Source organism: Chelonoidis abingdonii, chromosome 17 (genome assembly GCF_003597395.2).
Source record: "Chelonoidis abingdonii isolate Lonesome George chromosome 17, CheloAbing_2.0, whole genome shotgun sequence".
Taxonomy (NCBI): domain Eukaryota; kingdom Metazoa; phylum Chordata; order Testudines; family Testudinidae; genus Chelonoidis; species Chelonoidis abingdonii.
Genome location: NC_133785.1, coordinates 20,844,377 through 20,865,494, shown reverse-complemented (window position 1 = coordinate 20,865,494; position 21,118 = coordinate 20,844,377). Strand labels below are relative to the sequence as shown.

The following is a 21,118-nucleotide window of genomic DNA, read 5'->3' as shown; positions in this document are numbered from 1 at the left end:
AATCTGCTGTGCCCTAGCCGCTCGAGGTTTGTTTCACCTTCTTTCCCTGCATGGCTTTTCGGTAGTTCGATGTCGCGTGTGAAATATATAACTCACTCTCTGCAGTTCTCAGTTGCTGTGAGTCATCACCACCTTCCCACACTCACGGGCGCACGCTGTGGAGGTTTGGCTGGGGAGCCTTTTTTTTTTTTTTTCCCGACAAAGAGTTCCCTTCTCTGTTACCAAGTATCAGGCTGCACTGGAACCAGGGCAACAGTAACTGGAACACAGTCAAGCTCTACCCTTCCCCTACATGCTCAACACGCACCTACACCCACAACCCTAACTTACTCCCAGGTTGATGATTGCCACTGAAATTCTGGCTGCATTCAGTTTGGTTGAGACTCAGGTTTTAGGGATGTTTACAGACCTCTGGGATCTATCTATGTAGTCTCCAAACTAAAATCTCACACCTGAACACTCCTTAATTTTGTGGGATTTCAAAGAAGGTTCCAAGCCTAACAACCATAAATGAAGAGGTCGTGTGGACAAGCAGATAAGACACAAGACTAGAACTCAGGAGACCAGACTGAGGCTTTGTGGCTTGGGCCTCCCAGAGATAATTCCAAACATCTAGCACTCAAGCATGCACAATGTATAAAATAAATACAGTACATTTTCTACTGTTGGAAAGTACACCAGTCAGTTGGATTTGAAACTGCCTGACCATTAGGGGCTTCTCTTCAGTAGACATTTTAACATTGAATTTTGTATATTTCTAGATTCCAAGGCCATAAGGGACAACTGTGATCATTGAGTCTGAACTGGCTAACGCGGGCTATAGATAGCGCTTCCTCAAAATAAGTCCTGGAGCAGATCTTTTAGAAAATTCAGAAAAGAATGTAATTTTTAAAGCTGATTGTTTCCCTTTCATGATTAAAGATTAATGATAAACATGCGTGCATATTCGAGGGAGAATAGACCCACTGTTATACAAAAAGAGAAAGAAACAAAATCCTTTTTCCTTACATTAAAATAACCAAGTGTGCTATTGTTGTTAATCATCGAAATGACGAGCGGCTTGCTGTTGTCTTTCGCAACTGTGTTCTTCGGGCTCAGCGTTGTGGTATTGCTCATTTTTCACAGAATCAAAGCAACTGAAGACAGAAAATATTTGTTCCCTTTGACCATTCCCCTGCCAAAAAAAGAGTTGTTTCTTCAGTACATTCCTGAACGCTTGCTATACGCTAACAATCAAATCGTCACTCGTATCATTTATTTTATGTGGCGCAGGTAAAAATAATTACATGGCTTTCCCAGAAAACTCTAGTTGTTAAAGTATTTACTAAATCAACTCACTTCATGCTAGACTTTTTTAATATCGATTTTAAGAAATTTTCCACTAGTTTTAGGTAACTACCACACAATAGCCCTGACATGACTACACCTGGGTCGCCAACCGACAGAGGGATGCAGCGATAGAGCAGATACAACGAGATGTCTTAGAGCTGAGAGGCGTCTGGCCGCCAGCCCCGAGGATCCATCCCTCTGCGGAGCGTGCCGGGAGAAGCGGGAGGAGCTCCAGGTCCTCGAAGACCATCGGGCCCGGAGCACCTTTGTTCGATCCTGCATCTGCCTCCTTTGGGAGACGGATCCTGGCTCCCGCTTCTTCTACGCCCTGGAGAAAAAGAGGGGGGCCAAGAAGCACATCACCTGCCTTCTGGCAGAGGACGGCACCCTCTTCACGGATCCGGCGGAGATGTGCGAGAGGGCCAGGACCTTCTACACACACCTTTTCTCCCCGGATCCGACCGATCCTGCCGCTCGCAGAGTGCCTGGGACGGGCTCCCGACGGTCAGCGCGGGCGACCGGGACCGGCTAGAGCTGCCTCTCTCTCTGGCCGAGTTCTCGGAAGCCCTCCGTCGCATGCCCACCAACAAGTCTCCGGGCATGGATGGGCTGACCGTGGAGTTCTACCGCGTGTTCTGGGACGTCCTCGGCCCAGACCTGGTCACCATCTGGGCCAAGTCCTTGCAGAGCGGGGTCCTCCCTCTCTCGTGCAGGCAAGCCGTGTTCGCCTTATTGCCGAAGAAGGGGGACCTCCGCGATTTACGGAATTGGTGTCCCGTCTCGCTCCTCAGCAAAAAAAAAAAAGAAATAGCCCTCAGCTGAATCCTGTGGTGCTGACATAAAAGTCCCATTTTACTTCAGTGGCGCTGAAAGATCAGCAATACATGTATTGTTTTTGTTTTAGGGTTTTTTTTAACTAAATCAAATCAAACCAAATGGAACATAACTCTAGCGCCACTTCTGTGTTCTTAACAATACTCGGAATGTCAGTTCCTTCCCAGTATTTGATATATTCTTAAATTCCTCTTTTATCATATGAATTGCATTTTCCAACCTAGGTCTAAGTGAACTATTAATAGACAAGAGACAAGACTGAAAAGGCCAAGGGTTTCTGTAGGCATTTGCTATACAAAATAATGTAATCTTGATGGGCCTAATTCTGGTGTCATTATTTCACACAATGAACAGCAGTTAAAGCCGGGGGAAGGGGGAGTTTTGCATGTGAAAGAACTGCAGGATTAAGGATAATATTCACCTTGGTAAATGGCCCATGTAAATCCCTCTCTACACCACTGAAGTCCTGCAGAAGTCTGTTAGGGGAAGTATGCAGACGGGCTTTGCAGGACTTGCTATACTCCACAAACCACTGACCATGCATAATCTGGTGCACCAGGCCCTCAGGTACTATGGTGATGAGCATAGTATAAATTACTAAGTAGCCCTAAATAGAATAGGATGGTAATAATGGTGATCCCTTGGAGGTTCTTCATCCAGTAGCTGTTAGGGTATGTCTACACTATGATAAAAAACCCGTGGCACAGCCACAGCTCGTGAAGATCAGCTGACTTGGGCTTGTGGTAGACATTCAGCTTGGGCTACCACATGGGTTCTGGGACACTCCCCCCGCACAGCATCTCAGCTTTAAATTTGGAGAAAGATCCAGGCCCCATTGAAGTCCATGGCAACACTCTCACTGATGTAAGTGGGACCAGGATTTCATCCTCAGTCTTTATTTAACGAATTTCACATCACTTATGGGATGCAAAACTACTTGTGTTTCCCCAGTAGTAGGGTGACCAGGTGTCCGGATTTTATAGGGACTGTTCCAATTTTTGGTCCTTTTTCTTATATAGGCTCCTATTACCCTTCACCCCTGTCCTGATTTTTCCCACTTGGCTGTCTAGTCACTCTACGCAGTAGTGCACAGTGCACAGATTTGAATCCAAATCAGATTTCTGCCATTTGCACTACCATCAGAGCTGTTTGCTACTAACATTACAGAATTTTGCAAAGAGCAAAAGCCTGATTTTTTTCCAGACTTGCCCCAGGATGAGATGTCAAGGCGCAGTAAGAGAGTTTGTTTCCACAACAAAGTGGAAGCTTTTCTCGTAGACCAACTGTTTTTTATTTTCATGTAAACCAAAAATATCTCTAGCCTCCTTTTAAACATGAGAATGCACCTGTAGTGGGAATGTTTCTACAAAGCCCTTTTTATAAGCTGTTATTGCTTTTTCTTTTCCTTTCATTTTCTGTTTCTTTTTTTTCCCTTACTAGAAATTCAATTAGGGAAATTTTATTAGATCATGCATTTAGAGGTATGCAATTAGCCTAACGAAATGTAAGATAGCGTATTTTTATGTTAGCAACATCCACTGCTCAGATTCCTACCTGGTGTGAATTGGCTTTTGACTCGAACAGCCATGGCTTTGTAGTGGTTTACATTAATTTTTTGATGTGTCTGCATCCTGCTTTTGCCATTGGTACTTTGTTTTCTGTGAATAAAGGTTATGGCATTGGCATCACAAAAAAATATTCTTGCTGTGGAAGCAATTCAGCCATTCCCTCAGGGTTATCAAATGACTCACATGATAGGACAGGATAATGCACTCAAATTTGGGAGGGAAGAAGTCATAGGCATAAGGAAGAAAAGACTTCTGAAGCTCTCTTATAGTCCTCTGACGCAGGGATGGGCAAACTTTTTTGCTCAAGGGCTACATTGGGAACTAAAAATTGTCTGGTGGGCCATGAATGCTCACAAAATTGGGGTTGGGATGCAGAAGGGGGTGAGGGCTCTGGTTGAGGGTGCAGGATCTGGGGTGGAGTTTGGGGTGCAGGAAGGTGCTCTGGGCTGGGATCGAGGGGTTTGGAGAGCAGGAGGGGGATCAGGACTGGGACAGGGGTTGGGGCATGGGGAAAGGCTCAGGGGATGCATGCTCTGAGCGGCGCTTACCTCAAGTGGCTCTCAGAAGCAGTGACATGTCCCTTCTCTGACTCCTACATGGTGGCATGACCAGGCAGCTCTGCACACCGTCCCATCCGCAGGCACTGGCCCTGCAGCTCTCATTGGAGCCCATAGGAGCTGGACCAGGGCCAGACCACAGCTTCCAGGAGCTGCGTGGTGCGGCCCCGACCCTGTGCCCTGGCCGGAGCACCAGAGCAGAGCTGAACCATGTAGTCTGACCCCCAAACCCGCACCCTGGTAGGAGCAGGGTCGAGCCACTGGTCCAGCCATCGACCCAGCTCCCTGAGTGGAGCGCCAGAGCGGGGCCAAGCTGCATGATGGCTTAAAATGGCTTGCAGGCTGGATCCGGCCCGTGGGCTGTAGTTTGCCCATCTCTGTTCTAGTATCTCTCTAGTCACATGGCTCTCTGACTGGGCAGGATTGTTGATTCTAGCATAGTCCCTAATATTTAACATTTTAAATGCCTTCCTGACTCAAAATTAATGGAGCTCTTGTCCTGCTTTTAGTAGACTTTTTAAAAGCCTGAAAGATTTCACTGTTGGAAAGTTTTTTCCTGGTATTCAATCTAATTTTTCCTTTTCTTAATGTTGTCTAAGTATTCTTATTCCTTGATACAACTATGACCAAGTCAGCCGACATAGTTAGGACAATTGGTCCCGACCTGGCTACAACACGGTTAACATTTGTTGTGTAGATGGAATCTACCAGTGGGCCCATAACTGCATTAAATCATTGGACTGTCCGAGATTTTGACCTGGTTACAGGCATGACTGGGTCCCATCTACATTGCTTTGTTAAGCCATGTTGTAGCTTGATCAGGGACCAAACATTCTAACTGGATCAGTTATAGCTATAGTATAGATGAACCCTTTGTCATACCTTTATGGAAAATTCCTCTGAAACTTTGCAGCCATCAGGCAGTAATAAACTATTTTCATAGCCTTTCATAGCCTGCATATTGTCTATTAGCCCAAATGCCGTATTTAGCTACTTTAATCTTTCCTTGTGTTTCAGTCCCACCAATGCCCTTGTCTTTTTTTGCTGTTCTTCAGTTTGTCAATCTTTCTAGTAAAGTAGTACTCATAAGTGAATGCAATATTCCAGGTGAAGCTGCATTAGAACTGCATGGAGAGAGACCGTCACTTCCCCATGCTTGGTGTTGTTACGATGGCTCTGCATATTCAGCTCCAAATATGGATTGTTCTGAGTGCTGGAAGCTGATAGCACCTTATTATTGTTACAGAAAAGTAGCCAAAATAGTGAATGAACACCTGCAGATCTGTGGTGTCAACACTAATAATGACATTCTGCCTTTGTTGGTAGAATATAAGAGAAAGAATATTGGAAAACAAACTCAAGGTTAAGCAAGTCTCGAACTCTCCCTCCCCAGTAAATACATCTTTACTACAAAGTAGAAAATCAAATTCTCTAGAAATGACGGGGTCGAAAGGGTTATTATTAAGTGGCCCAAACTCTGAATTCCTTGTTCAGGTTTTACACAGATGGAAATCTCATTAACTTCAAAGGGAGTTCTTGCCTGTCAAAGAACTGAGTAAACACTAAGTAAGGATGTCAGGATTTAGCCTGATAATTATTAATAATAATTCTTGCACTGGTATATATTTAACCTAACCACTGTAGGGAGTGCAAGATAAACCGGTGCAAGACCTTTCTTGCAGCAGATATCCACAACCTTGGGTATCCAGTGGTCTTAGGCACAAGTTAGCTGAAAGAGAATCATAGAATGTCTCCATGCTAGGGTAGTTTCTAATACAGCAGATCTCTTAATCTCTTTGTCATTCACAGAAGTTGTCAGGAAGAGCGAATGAAAGCTAAACTAAATGTGACCAAATTTAAGAGGGTTTAAAGTAATTCCACAAAGTTTTTACTACAAGCATTTTTCAATGTCCACAGAAGCAGTTTTGTTAAGAAACTGTTTGGATTGATTGATGCAAAAGCGCATCTTATCTTTACAGGCCCAGGATGGTTTAGACTCATTAATTTAGATATCTACAAGGATGAACTTTAATGGACCACCTACTTTCTAACTCCGATTATTAACAGATTGGAAGTGTCTCAAACATTGAGAGATGTTTTAAAATGTTGTTTTGATGCGGCCACCCAGAGTAGAAACATCTCTAGTTTTGACTAGTTGTTTAATAAGGAGGAAGGTAAATCTCCTTTATAGCATTCCATCTATAACCCTTCGTGTTGTGTTTCCACATCAGATTTAACAAGCTGAGCAGTGTCAGTGTGTGTTGGGAGAAGTTTTACAGGAAGAAGAGATTTTGGTACTTCTGTAGGGGGCATGCTTACCTTGAATCAGTGCTGAACTAGCATGGTATTACAGGGACTGTGCTGTTCTCAGAAGAGACATCAAACCAGAATGCTGTTCATTTGTACTCCTTGATTGGTCCTGCAATGCTATTCATAAGAGTAAAGGTAACAGAGCTAGTGACCTGACCAAATTCCATTCAGGTAACTTGCATTCTGCCCACTTAATTCTTCATTGTCATTTTAATTTGATAATATAGTTTTCCTTTCTACTCCTAAGATGTTGCATAGAGTTGCTGTGCACATGTGGAAGCAGATTCTTGGCTGCATCCACAGTGGAGGTCTCCCCAGTAGTGGAGTTAAGGGTGATGACCACTTCCTTTGTGTCAGCAAGGTAGTGCAAAGGGAGCAGAACAGGTCTGAGACTCTGACCCCTGTTTGGTTTTACCCTAGGAGTAGCTGCATTTAAGATGGATGAAATGATTCTTATATATTCTTTCCTTACCTCAGATGCCTAATATGAGGCTTAATAAAATGTTTGTAAAACATTTGGGGATCACTGGAGAAGTACAAAGTATTGTTGCTATCACTTGGCTTGCAAAAATAATGAGATAGGCACAAGCTTATGGGAAATGCATATGCTTAAAACACAAGGATTTGAACTTGTATAAAAAGTATGGAAAGGCACCACACTAAATTTATTTACTTCCTTTAGTACACTCTTCTAATACTCATAGGCAGGCACTGTTTCTCTTGGTACATTTAGTTGTCACTTTGCCAAGCTATTCATATATAGCTTGTTTAAGCTATCCTCATAAATTAGTCCCTCTTGTCTTTCAATCAGTCTTTGTCGTTGTTGCTGTTCATCTTTGAATCCCCTCCAATTTGTTGACATCTTTCTAGTCCTGAGATGTCCGGAGCTGACCTCAATATTCCAAGTGCAGTTGTCTCTGAGCAGGTCTAAAACCTCCCTTCTTCATGCCGTCCCAATCTCATTCATTTCAGAACTCACTTGAAGACAGCAAAATGAGGTTAAGAAAGACTTCTCCATCTTTGCTTGTTTCTTCGAAGTGTTCTGGATTCACTTCATTCATATCATAGCTCTAGTAGACAATGAACAAATGCGTGGGAACCCTTCAAAGCATGTGGATGCAAGTGGTTTTATGCCAAGAACATCACTACCAGTTCCCAGCAAATAATCCAGAACTGATTCCATAACTTTTATACATACCGTAGGTGCTCAACCATATGCTGAAACAATCTCTTCCCATTCACATATGGTACTTGGCTAGCCTGTACTTAAATTAGGAAATATTCTATTGTAATGATAATGTTGACCGCAATTTTCCTTGGTTTTCAGCTAGTATCTGTAAGAGGAGGATTTGAGATGCCAGTTCTTGTTACATATTTTCCTGTCTCACACCATCTCTGAACCCAGCTAATCTGATGAGAGCCAACTGTCCTAATGAGCTGCAACTAGTTCTATGATGAGCTGCTGTCAGCTCTCTGTCTGGACGCCAATTAAAACTTTCAAGACTGCATCTCATTCCTGTAAGTAAGCAATTTATCTAGTTCCCAAACATGGGACATACATAAGCCTTTTTTTCATTAATTCTCTTCTAGACTCCAGATCTTAAAAAAGTCATTGCAAGACTGCACATGGATAACTTCTTCACATGGAGTTCTAATCTCTTGGTAGAAATTGGGTTTCTTTCTATTGGCGGCAAAGGAAACAGCAAGTGTTCACGGAGTTTTCCTATACGTAGGTGTACCTACCCATTGGCAGTAAGGACAGCTGATGTCAGCATGGGTTCACCTATGAGGGTTTTTTTTTTAATATATCACTGATCCTTTCATTTTGCTGTTCATGGCCAAATACAAATACTAGAACGCTGATCTGTGGTCAATTAGCTCTTCACCATCCACAATCTTACTAACCACTAGCCTCCCAACCTAGTGTGCATTGGGTAAATATGGTTGAGCGACACCACAAACCTGTTAGCTCACCTTGCCCACCCAAGATAGTCTCTCCCACACAGATCCAGACCCACAGAAGACAGACCTAAGTAGTCATTCTTTCCCCTTCTGGACTAGACTGTAGGACAAATTGACTCCAGTGAAAAAAATTTGAGTGAGTCCCCTTAATATGCGAGTCCAGACAAAACTAATTTCCTGCTAATCTATACACCCCCAGACATCAAAGGCATTCCAGAGGGGATAATAGAAACACTGTCTAACATAGTGATTAAATTCATGAGACTCATCATCTTGGTAGACTTCAATAACTACATGAACAGCACCTCTACTGAGATAGACCAAAACATCCTATCTGAGATCCCCGCTTTAAGTGTCTCATGGGCAATCTCCAGACAGACATGCACACAGAACCAGTCATATTCTGGACTGGATTCTTGCTGGACATAAGAAATGCAAGAACCACCTCTCCTATGAACTGGTCAGTCCACTTCCTCCTCCACGCAGAAATAAGGATTCTTCCTGTTGCATGTCAGGGAGAAACTATCTCTCTGCTCTGTCCCTGAGAACTTTTGCACCTTGCCACATTCCAAAAGTTACAGAAAACTAGCCAACCAGGAACAAATAGAAGAAGCATTAGAGAAGCACTCCAAGTACTCTATGACTACTGCAACAGACAATACACCTCTACCTCGATATAACGCGACCCGATATAACACGAATTTGGATATAACGTAGTAAAGCAGTGCTCCGGGGGGGAGGCGCAGGGCTGAGCACTCCGGTGGATCAAAGCAAGTTCGATATAATGCGGTTTCACCTATAATGCAGTAAGATTTTTTGGCTCCCGAGGACAGCATTATATCAAGGTAGAGGTGTAGCACCAAAGCAACCTCCCCCACACTCTGTTGAAAACTGAATGCAGAACTCATTTTTTGAATTCAGCTTTACCTTAAAGTTCTGTATACACACATGCACACACACACCCCACACACAAATGAAAATTCAAAACCCTATAATCAGGCTGGGAGGGAAGAAGGAACAAAAGAAGGTTTGTTATTGTTCTCACTTAAGAGAACATATGATTACATAGACAAACTACATGCATTATTTGTGGGCTTCATGGTTTGGGGTGTTTGTTTAAGGTAAATGAATGAGATAATTTAATGAACCTCTAAATAGGCCATATACCTCCCTGACTGGAGAGATGAAATTTTGTAGGACTTGATTCAGGACATGCCTACAAATCCTTCACTGTTCAGCAAAGGACTCAAACACATACTTTACTTTAAGAGGAAAATAACAAATAGCACATTTTTCAGTATGAATTTTTGGGCCAATTATCATTTATGGTAAAATTCATGAAACTTTTGAGATTTGTTAAACATTTCACAAATAAACTGGCAGTCACCCAAATACCCGTGAACAATTAATATAATGACGCTATAATTATAGGAGGAGAAAACCCTCTCTTCTTATTTTCACATCCCTCTTTGTATTATACAACCAGCTCTAACTAACAGCCACCTATGAAACCATATTGTTTTTAGAATCCCATTTAGATGTAAAAGTTCTCACAATGCATCATTTTTAGAACAGGTTTCTTTGTTAGCTGTTGACAGAAAATGTTTATAGTTCTATTGATACTCAAGGAAATAGTGTGAACAGGGTCATGAATGCAATATCTTTTCTCTGAGTTCACTTGAACCTGTTTCCCTGTTTGGCAAAGTACATTAGGATTTTTAAACCAATTCACTTTGCCTGTGATTATGCTTTTTTAATGTTCTATGAACAGTCTAACCAAGTTAGATTTAGGAGTGCTTTTTTTTTAAATTTGTAAAATATTTGTAGGGAGCAAGGCTGGCATTTTCAGTAGGTGCCCCTAGGTGGTTGCCTAGAGCAGCAGGATTTGTGGGGTGGCATTTTGCCACCCTTGGTGGAAATTCAGCGGCGGGGGGTCCTTCCGTTCCAGGTCTTCAGTGGAAATTTGACGGAAGGTCCTTCACTCGCTCTGGGACCCGCCGCCGAAGTGCCCCAAAGACACGGAGCAGAAAGACCCCCCACCACTGAATGCTCAGAGGAGGAGCGCTGCCACCTAGGGTGGCAAAACCCTAGCGCCGCTTCTGGTAGGGAATTAATTTTGAATTCTCAGTGCAACCATGCACACTGGAAAACTGGTTTGAACACTAACAGTCCTCCAGTTAGGGAACTGAAAGAGAGCATGTGACCGGTGACTAACCAACACAGGTTGAATTTTGAATATTGAAAACCCGCAACAAATTGACTATCTACAACCTGCAGGCTGAGTGTCAGCTCTTTGCAGACATTTCACAAACAGAAAAAGAGACAAAACTCTTTAAATGAATGATTTGCTGGGAATTATTTGCCTAGCTCTCAGGTTCTAATTCAGCAGAACACTTTTGTACATGCTTAAAGTTAAGCATATGCTGAAGTTAAGTGTAGACTTAACTACTTTTCTGAAAACACATTGCCTTAATTCATGCTTAAGTTCTTTGCTTTCAGGGAAATAATTAACAGACTGTTAGTTGTATAAACTTCAGCAACCAAGATTCTGAATGCCATGCCACTTTTGACACAGTTGCATTGATCACAAATCAACTTTTATGCCAGTTACAACATAAGCCCTTTATAAACAGGGCCCAAGTTATTGCCTTACCACAGATGTCATTGCCTCTCCAGTTCTTTGATGTGTTAGCTTAGCTTGTGGTCTTGTGCCCATGGTGCACCAGAACTGTTGATCTCATTGCATGTTGATGTGACAAATTGATGAACCTTCCCTTTATGACTTAATATGAGGTTTATTACTTTCACTGGTGTTTTATTTTTGACAAATAATTAGCTGCAATGTAAATTAACTTTCAGTGTCAATGTCATTGTAAAGGCTCTTGACCAAGAGATGATTCAGCAGGTTAAGGTGCTGTTAAAGTTCAAGTTGCTGTTAGTAGCTTCCAGCAGAGGAAATTCTTCTCTAGTCAGATGATTATTGAGACCGTTGATGCCTTCATTGTCCCAGAGTTGAACCAACAAAAATAAGGAATGAAGGGCCAAATCATAAGTTCTTTGTTTAAAAAGTGATCTTGCAAATGCTTACTCACATGAGAAATCTTTATTCATGTGATTAGTCCCACTGATATCAGGACTACTCATGTGAGTAAGTGCCCAATCCTTTTCCCATTGAAATCAATGGCGGAACTCAACGGTGAAGGATCTCATTATAACCGAGGGTCATAAAACCTGTACAGAATAGAATAGAATAGAATAGAATAGGGTTCACTATTAGCAACCACAGGATCAAGCTCTTCGCTTTTCATTGAGTCCTTACTTAGGCAAAATACCTACTGAAGTCAGTGGGAATTTTGTTTTACTAAAGAAGGAGTCAGTGAAAATTGAGTCACAACTTGAAGATTGAGCCCAAAGTGCATCTGTGGTGGAAGAAGCTTTGGTATCGGTAGCTGCAGTGTACCTGTTCAGTGGACAAATTGTACCTTTCCTCGACTTTTATGCCACACACGCACCCTTCTTGCTCTTCCAACAAAAGCAAATGTAGGTTCAACTACTCCATGACATTGACATTGTGAAAACCTGCTGACGCATATAAAAAAAGTGTTTTTACAAACCAAAAACACTAGAAATACTCCTATGAAATATTTTCCCCTCATGACATGCTGTTTTCTCATTACATCTGTTGACATTTTTCAGAATGACCTCAGCTGGATATTTTGTTCTGGAGTCCCCATTTAGTGGAACATTCAAACAATAACACTTTGAAAAATGCTCATTCTCTCTTTTGAAGTCCATTCAGGCTCTGCCCTAGGGTCAGCATGTGCATTCCAGCAATGATGCGTGGACCATCTGCTGTACAAGTAGACATCCTACTGGTTTTGTACGTAGAGGTACTAACACATTGCATAACTCCCACTGAAAACAGCCTGTCAATTTAGATGCATTTTGGACTTGTTCCTATAGTTGTAGCATGGCATCTTGGAGTGGGATGACAAACTAATGAGGTAAATAATAAGAACTGACACTAAGTTATTTTATTAGAAATCTGTATTGTACCCGCAGTCTACACTTTCATTTTGTGGTTTCCAGAGCTGAATTATTGGCTTTTCATTCAGATATCTACATATTCCAGAGTGCTTTTTATTTCCTTATGGTAAAACAGGGGTTGGCAACCTTTCAGAAGTGGTGTGGCAGGTCTTCATTTATTTACTCTAATTTAAGGTTTCGCGTGCCAGTAATGCATTTTAACATTTTTAGAAGGCCTCTTTCTATAAATCTATGATATATAACTAAACGATTGTTGTATGTAAAGTAAATAAGCTTTTAAAAATGTCTAAGAACCTTTATTTAAAATTAAATTAAAATGCAGAGCTCCCTGGACCAGTGACCAAGACCCGGGCAGTGTGAGTGCCACTGAAAATCAGCTTGCGCGCCGCCTTCAGCACATGTGCCATAGGTTGCCTACCCCTGTGGTAAAACCTTGCTACCCACATGACTGAATTTGCTTATTGTCAGTTAGTGGATAAGGGAACATACACAAGAGCAAACATTAACTGATGTTGGCCTTATCAATTAATTTATATTTAACATATGTTCTTCACTTGGTGTGTTAGCACTGAAAAGTCTCATGGAGGAAGAGTGTATTTACAGTGACAACATCTGAATAATGAGAGAGATGCTTGGCAGCAAGGAGAGGTAGATTATTCCAAGTGTATGGGGTATCATGAAAGAAGGCATGAAGAGAGAGGTGGGAGGAGGACACAAGTAGGCATTAAATGAGAGGTTTGGAACAACATAGGCTGTAGGAAGAGGAATACACATAGCAGGCCAGATTTTCAAAGGAGTTCAGACCCTATTTAAGCACCAAAATACCATGTCATATTTTTTCTATTGAATATCCATCTGCCCCTTATTTAGGTGCCTAAGTGGGACTCAAAATCTGGCCCCAGTTGTGCAAGCTGAGCACCAGAAAATCTGGTCCATTGTCTATCACAGTGTGTCATTCTTCTGTGCTAAGGAGCAAGTCAGACAGAAGTAAATATTCAAATAAGGATTGAGATTCAGTCATACAGGCAAGCTGCATCATGCACTAAAGATCAAGCAGCGTAAGCTACATTTTCATAAATTGAATGAAACAAAACATATAGCCACAAGGATCGCATTCAAATATTGCAGTAACACACTACAGCTGGAAGGTAGAGAATTTCTAAAGAGCGCATGTGTTCTAGTGCTTCTGTCTTCCTCTAAGCGCTTGGCAAACTAATTTAACTTCTCTGTACCAAAACTGCCTCATTTGTAAAAACAAAAGATGGGACTAATAATGCTCATCTGTTAACACACAGGGGGACCGTGAGCATTAATTAGGGCCAGAATCTGGCCTTAGCTGCCAGAGGCACGCTGCAGGGAAGAGCTGGGTGCAGTTACCAAGCGGAGGTGCTCTGGGGCATTCTGCCTGCACAGGGCTGAATCAGGAGCAATGGCTAATAGACTGCAGGGGGAAGAGTGATGAAGAGCAGCATTTACACTTCATGCAGAAAGGTGGAAAGAGCTTTTCCCTCCCTCACCTCCCAGCAGCTGTAGGGAAGCCGTCCCTCCAGAATCACTAGCCACGCCCCACCATGGAGTGAGGAGCCCTACCAGGTGTGCTGGCCAGCCAAGCCAAGCAACAAAACCTCCTGTTTTACTGTATGTCTTCTCATAGAGTGCTGTTGGTTGCTACTGATTGCTGCTACCCTCCCATGCACCTGACCTCAGCATGCGAGTTAAAGCAACTTAAACGCACTAACAGATGTGTAAATGACACCGGCATTGACGTCACCTCAGAATTTGCCCTTGTCTCCCCACAGTTGGTTCCTATTTGAGGGTCAGATGGGGTAGAAGGGAGCAAGATAGGTGTAATCCTTAGCAAACAGGCAGCCAGACAAATTATAAAAAAACACACGAAAAGTCAATGGATTTGCACTTAAATCGGATCTACTTGGAAGTTTTCCTCAGCATGAACATCCCTCTTTAAAGCTGAGAGAAGCTGCCTAGTGATCTGAGCCCTATTAATTCCTGACTTCCAGTCCCAGCTCTGACATTAACTCTGAAGCAAATATAATCCTCTCATTTTGACATGAAGGGCCCAATCCTCAGCTACTGTAGGTCAGTGAAGCTGCATTGAAATAAATGGCACTACATCAACCCCACTTGAGGATTTTCCCTGGCATCTTTTGCTTTGGGCAAGTGACTTCAACTGTGTGCCTAATTATTAGTCATTATTTCTATGGCTGTAGTCCCTAGAGGTCCCAGGTGGGGATCAGGTGCTGTACAAACACACAGGAAGACATGGTCCTGGCCCCAAAGAGTTTGTAGCTCTAGACAATATGGCCCAGGTCTGGATTATGTTTAAACTGGGATTAGGAATTTGGGTTCAGGGCTGAATGAGGGTCTGAGGTTCCAATTCAATTGCACTGAAATATGGCAAGCTGTTCTCATGACTTTTCAGCCCCAAATGACAGACATTTCATGAGATCAGGTTTTCTTCTGAGGGCTGGGCATGAACAGGGTGGCTATTTCAAAGAATCAATTGATCTCACAAAGTTTCTGCCAACAGGAATGGTGGACTTCTTGTAATGTCCACTCTACCAAGGAACTCGATGGAGAAACTCTGGAGGCATACAAACCACAGACTCCTTTTGGTTTTGGATCCAGCATGGAACCAAATCTACAGGGGCCAGTTCAGAGCCAGCAACGGGAGAATTACCCAATATTAAACAGGGTTTAGACTCAAGGTTCTAGTTTCTATGTTCTAATTTCATCCAGCCTTCTGCTGGCAAACATCAAACATATTTTGGAAACAGCCTCATTTAGTTACGCTGATGGCAAAATAAACCCCAGCTCATCACAGAATTACCACAAAAACATCTGATCCCTCATAAAGACTGTTCATGACTCTACAACTCCAAAAGGGTTTATTTTCCTTCTTCCTCAAAACTGTGCCCCCCTTTGCTCTCTCCTTGACAAGTTGGTGAGTTGGGAATGGTTTAACATAACTAAATAAATACCATGGCAGGACCTTGAGAGTATGTCTACAGTGCAGCTGGGAGATGTGATTCCCAGTGTGGGAATACAGACTTGTGCTATCTCAACTTCAGCAAGCAGACTAAAAATAACGGTGTGGACATTGCATGCTGGTGGTGGCCCAGGCTAGCCGCCTGAGTCCAAGCCTTCCCAACCCCGTGTCGAAGCTCAGGTGGCTGAGCCAAGTCGCCGGCCACGCCACAAAGTCCACACTACTGTTTTTAGTGTGTTACCTCCAGCTGAGCTACAGTGAATCTGTCCACCTGTGCCAGGAATGACACCTCCCAGCTGCAGTGTAGACATACTTCAAGGGATAAATATGAACAGAGTTTTTAAATACTTCATGTAAGGTCCAAAGTACATAACTTGATGCTTAACTGGCTGCAATCAGATGATCTCAGCGGACCTGGGAAATAAGCAAATCTTAGAGGAGTAGGGTGAAGGGGAGGGGAAATGGGCTCTGCTCCATTGGTCTTTATTTCGTCATGGATTTTATCACAGTATTATTTTTGATTTCCTCCTATTTATAGGCTTTAGCATGTTGTGTTACTTTTGTGTTTGTGTTATCTCTTTTCCACCGACAGTTCACCTCCGCACTTTCCCAGAGATTTATCTATGCGTATGTCTACACTGCAATTAAAAACCCGCACCTGACCCATACCAGCTGACTCGGGCTAAAGGGCTCAGGCTAAGGGGCTGTTTAATTTTGGTGTAGACATTAGGGCTTGGGTTACAGCCCAAGCTCTGGGGCCCTCCCTCCTCGCAGGGTCCTAGAGCCCAGGGTGCAGCCGGAACCCCAACATCTACATGACAAATAAACAGCCCCTTAGCCTGAGTCGTGTGATCCTGAGTCAGCTGGCATGGGCCAGCCGCAGGTTTTTAATTGTGGCATAAACATACCCTATAAGGCCAGGCCAATGATTTTAATGGTACATCTTCTCTCCCAGAACAGTGCAAGTGAACTGCCCTTTTCCAAGGCCTAAACAGTCTAAGATGGTTGATTTAAATAGTCGTGATTACTCTGCACACTATTATGTAAAGAATGTTAACAGTTTGTTGCAGGGCTTTTGTGTAACAAATGTTTAAATTCTTTAGGTTCCCAAATCTTTTATGGCAGTGGTTCTCCAACTTGTTCCACTGCTTGTGCAGGGAAAGCCCTTGGTGGGCCGGGATGGTTTGTTTACCTGCTGCATCCACAGGTTTGGCCAATTGCAGCTCCCAGTGGCCGCGGTTCGCTGCTCCAGGACAATGGGAGCTGCTGGAAGCAGCGGCCAGTACGTCCCTCGGCCTACGCCACTTCCAGCAGCTCCCACTGGCCTGGAGCAGAGAACCGCAGCGTCTGGGAGCCGCGATTGGCCAAACCTGTTGAGATGGCAGGTAAACAAACCAGCCTGGCCGGCCAGGGGCTTTCCCTGCACAAGCAGCGGAACAAGTTTGGGAACCACTGTATTATGGAATGAAGGGGACAATTTTCTTAAACTAAGTTTTAAAATAATTTGTCTGAAAATCCAATATCCCTCAAGGTCAGGCTGGCTCATTAAGCACTGTGTTAGTGGAAGTTGTTATTAATTATTTTACAGCACCCACGTTTGTGCAATGCACTGAGCAGAACATAAACAGGGACTGATTCTCCTCCCACTTATGCTGGCTTTACACTGATATAACTCCATTGACTTCAGCTGAGAACTGCGGAGTTAGTCCTAATTTAAACCAGTGTAAATGAAAGGAGAATCGGGCTCATAAACTTCAGGTCCCTGTCCTGAGGAACTTACTATCTAAATGATAGACATGATAGGCAAGTGGGGATACAACAAACACCAAAAAGTCATGGGACAATGTTGGACACAGGTGTGTGCTCACTGAAGTCAATGATTTACATTAGTTATGGATCTGGCTCTTATCATCTCACTTGATAGTCATGTGTAACTCCTATGTAGTGTGGTTGTACCTTACCCTCCAACACTAGTCATAAAAATAAGCAAGGTCACATAGTAAATGCAGGTGTCATGTTGTACTAAATGTCAAGATCAACAATGGTTTGGTTCCTTAAATGGAAGGTTTAATCCCAGATGATAACTCCCTGTCAGGATTTAGGGAGAGAAAACAGAGAGGTTTCACATGGTGGCTCGAGTCCCTGTTTCTAGTTTCTTAAGCGCAGGTCAGTCTGCCTAGGAGCAGAACAAAGAAGCTGAAAGCAGTAGCAGCACTGACCAACCCTTAACCTAGCCAAACATGTCAGCCCTCTCCCTCTTAACAGAGAGCCCTGCTCTGGGTACCTTTCAGAATAACTATTCATCAGAGTTGCCTGTCGTGAGTTGGTGGAAAGTTCCAAAAACAAAATGAAAAGCCTTCTCAGTGATTTCTTACAGGGACTAGAATAGACTGTTGGTTGGAAAAGGCATTTTTAAGTGGTTTCCTTAGTTTCACTTGCTTTATATCTTACTGCATTTGGGGTCTGTGCCTCATTTACACTAAGGCCACTTTGCGCTACCAGGGCAGTGTAGAGGGGCCTTAAAGTGTTGCCACTTTAAACAACTAGAGCAGCATAAAGTGGCCTTAGTGTGAATGAGAATCAGGCCTTTAACATTTTAATTGTGCATTTCCATGTACACTAGAAGAAGAGACAGGACTTGGCTGTAAGTAACATAAAGGCAGTCCTTTAGTCAGGCTGTTTGACACATTCTGGCTTCTGGAGTTCTCCTTGACTCTCACCAGCTTCCAGACTGACTAAAACATGGCTTGTCCTGCCTGTTGTCACCACACAGGATCTGTCTAAATCTTGGTCTGGATTGAGATGTCCTGGAAGGGATATGCTGAGTATATGCCAAGCCAATGTTCAAAACAGGAAGGAAGAAAGTGATGGTGGAGGCAAGGAGACACATAGGATGCTGCAGTCCAGTAAGAAAGCATATGAAGAGATGATGCTGAAACAGAAAAAGGCTACTTGGATGCTCACATTAGTTGAATCTGTTATTTCTTTTAAGAAGGTACTGAATTTTAACTCAGGAGAAATGCTAATGTAAGTGCCTTGCCCACCCCTGCCCCAGCACCATGCGTTATGCTGTTCACATAGGGAGGCTGGTGTGAGACATTTGCAAAAAAAAGGTTAGAATTCTATTCTATTTAATTAGACATTCAAAAACAGATCCATTCCGCGGGAAGATCGGGGGTGGATGGGAATAATTTTATTAATTGTTTGCTTGAAAACAAGCCCTTTTCCAGTGACAACTAGCCCATTTCAAAGTGAAAACTGTCCACATTATGAATACCATATGACCCAGATTTTCATATGTTGAAATTTGACATTTGACAGTCTCCCGTACACTGAGAGCGAAACTAACCCTTTTGCCACACATGATCTGTGTGTAAAAATGTGGTGCTGTTGGAGCCTTGTTGATCCCTGCATATTAGAGGGACAAAGTGGGTGAGGTAATATCTTTTATTGGACCAATTTCTGTTGGTGACAGAGAGGGGCTTTCAAGCTTACATAGAAGAAGAAGAACTCTGGATAGCTTGAAAGCTTCTTTCTCTCACCAACCAATGTTGGCCCAATAAAAAATATTACCTCACCCACCTTATCTCTGTGAAAATGTGACAATTCATTTCTAAACCAGGAAAAGAACCTTTTTCTTCAGTCGTCCACACTCCAAAATGGTGGAAGGGTTTTTGCTCCCAAGTGACCCTAAGAAGTGATTATCTGGGAAACATGAAGGCATGGAAACAGGTGCTTAGAATGGAAATTGTTTTGCAATCTTACCTGACATGTTTGCTCCCAAGCAAATGCTATAAGAATATTGGAACTGATCCTGGGCAGTGCAGGACAGGGCAGATCCTGCGAGACACTGAACGTCCTTGATAATGATTGATACCAATAGCAACGAAGGGAGCTCATCACAGAGTTGGGCCTATCCTTGGGTTCTTTTTACATAAGAACATAGGAATGGGCATACTGGCTCAGACCAAAAGTCCATCTAGCCCAGTATCCTGTCTTCCAGGAGTGATCAATACCTGGTGGCCCAGAGGGAATGAACAGAACAGGTAATCATCAAGTGATCCATTACCAGCTTCTGGCAAACAGAGCTAGGGACACCATCCCTGTCCATTCTGGCTAATGGCCAGTGATGGATCTATGCTCCATGAACTTATCTAGTTCTTTTTTTGAACCTTGTTATAGACTTGGCCTTCATAACATCTTCTGGCAAAGAATTCCATAGGTTGATTGTGCATTGTGTGGAGAAATACTTCCTTTTGTTTGTTTGAAATCTGCTATTAATTTCACTTGGTGACCCCTAGTTCTTGTGTTACGAGAAGGAGTAAATAACACTTCCTTATTTACTTTCTCCATACGTCATGATGTTATAGACTTCTATCATATCCCCCCTTAGTAGTCTCTTTTCCAAGCTGAAAAATCCCAATCTTATTAATCTCTCTACACATGGAAGCTGTTCCATATCCCTAATCATTTTTGCTGCTCTTTTCGATACCTTTTCCAATTCCAAACTATATCTTTTTTGAGATGGGGAGACCACCTCTGCACGCAGTATTCAAGATGTGGGTGTACGATGGATTTATAGAGAGGCAATATGATATTTTCTTTCTTATTATCTACCCCTTTTGTAATGATTCCCAACATTCTATTTGCTTTTTTGACTGCTGCTGCACATTGAGTGGATGTTTTCAGAGAACTATCCACAGTGACTCCAAGATCTCTTTCTTTAGTGGCAACAGCTAATTTAGACCTCATCATTTTATATGTATAGTTGGGACTATGTTTTCCAATGTGCATTACCTGGCATTTATCAACATTAAATTTCATCTGCCATTTTATTGCCCAGTCACCCAGTAATCCATTGTTTCTTCTGATTAAAAAAAGACTGTTTCCTCTTTATTGTTTAAGAGCCTGGTGGTCCTAGGTGATCCCTGCTCTGTCTTCTGAGAAGCAATTTGACTACATCATCAAATTTTCTCTTGCTACCATTTAAGGAGCATGGACAAATTGTGGTAATTTTCCAGTGAGACACTGAAATGATTATTCACACTTTAATCACAGCCAGATTAGATTACTGTAATTCTTTATTGGCTGGCTTCCCTAATAGGGCTATGTACAAACTCCAGCTGGTGCAAAATGCACCCACTAGAACTTTCATCTATTCTGCTCAAACCTCTGCCATGGCAACTGGATAGATAACATATTGATTTCAAACTTGTTTTTTTTATGTGTACAGCTAGAGTCAGATCTTGGTCAGCTACCTTTTCACTCAATGCAGGCCTGAATCTGTTACCATACTCCCATTAATTTACTACCCTGTCTTTGATTAGTAGTTCCAGCGAAGGAGGTAGGCTCAAGCTTTGGCTCTGGGGGCACGTTCTGTCCTAAGGTCTGTGCAAAAGCTGTGCACAGACATATTATGCCTCCAAATCGCTTTACAGACATTAGCCCAGAGTTTCATGAACACTACGACCCCTTTGTGCTACTCTGATGATGCAAATGGGCTG

At 42.7% G+C, this 21,118-nt stretch overlaps 1 protein-coding gene and 1 long non-coding RNA gene across 2 annotated transcripts in view; one reads left to right on the top strand and one right to left on the bottom strand.

Moving 5' to 3' along the window:
- CHCHD4 (coiled-coil-helix-coiled-coil-helix domain containing 4) overlaps positions 1 to 21,118 on the top strand; it is a 352,177-nt gene that overhangs the window by 53,168 nt on the left and 277,891 nt on the right. The window lies entirely within an intron of this gene.
- LOC116827083 (uncharacterized) overlaps positions 12,590 to 21,118 on the bottom strand; it is a 67,595-nt gene continuing 59,066 nt past the window's right edge. Inside the window, exon 3 of the long non-coding RNA XR_004374210.2 lies at positions 12,590 to 18,546. This is a non-coding gene — a long non-coding RNA (uncharacterized LOC116827083). The remainder of the gene's footprint in view (positions 18,547 to 21,118) is intronic.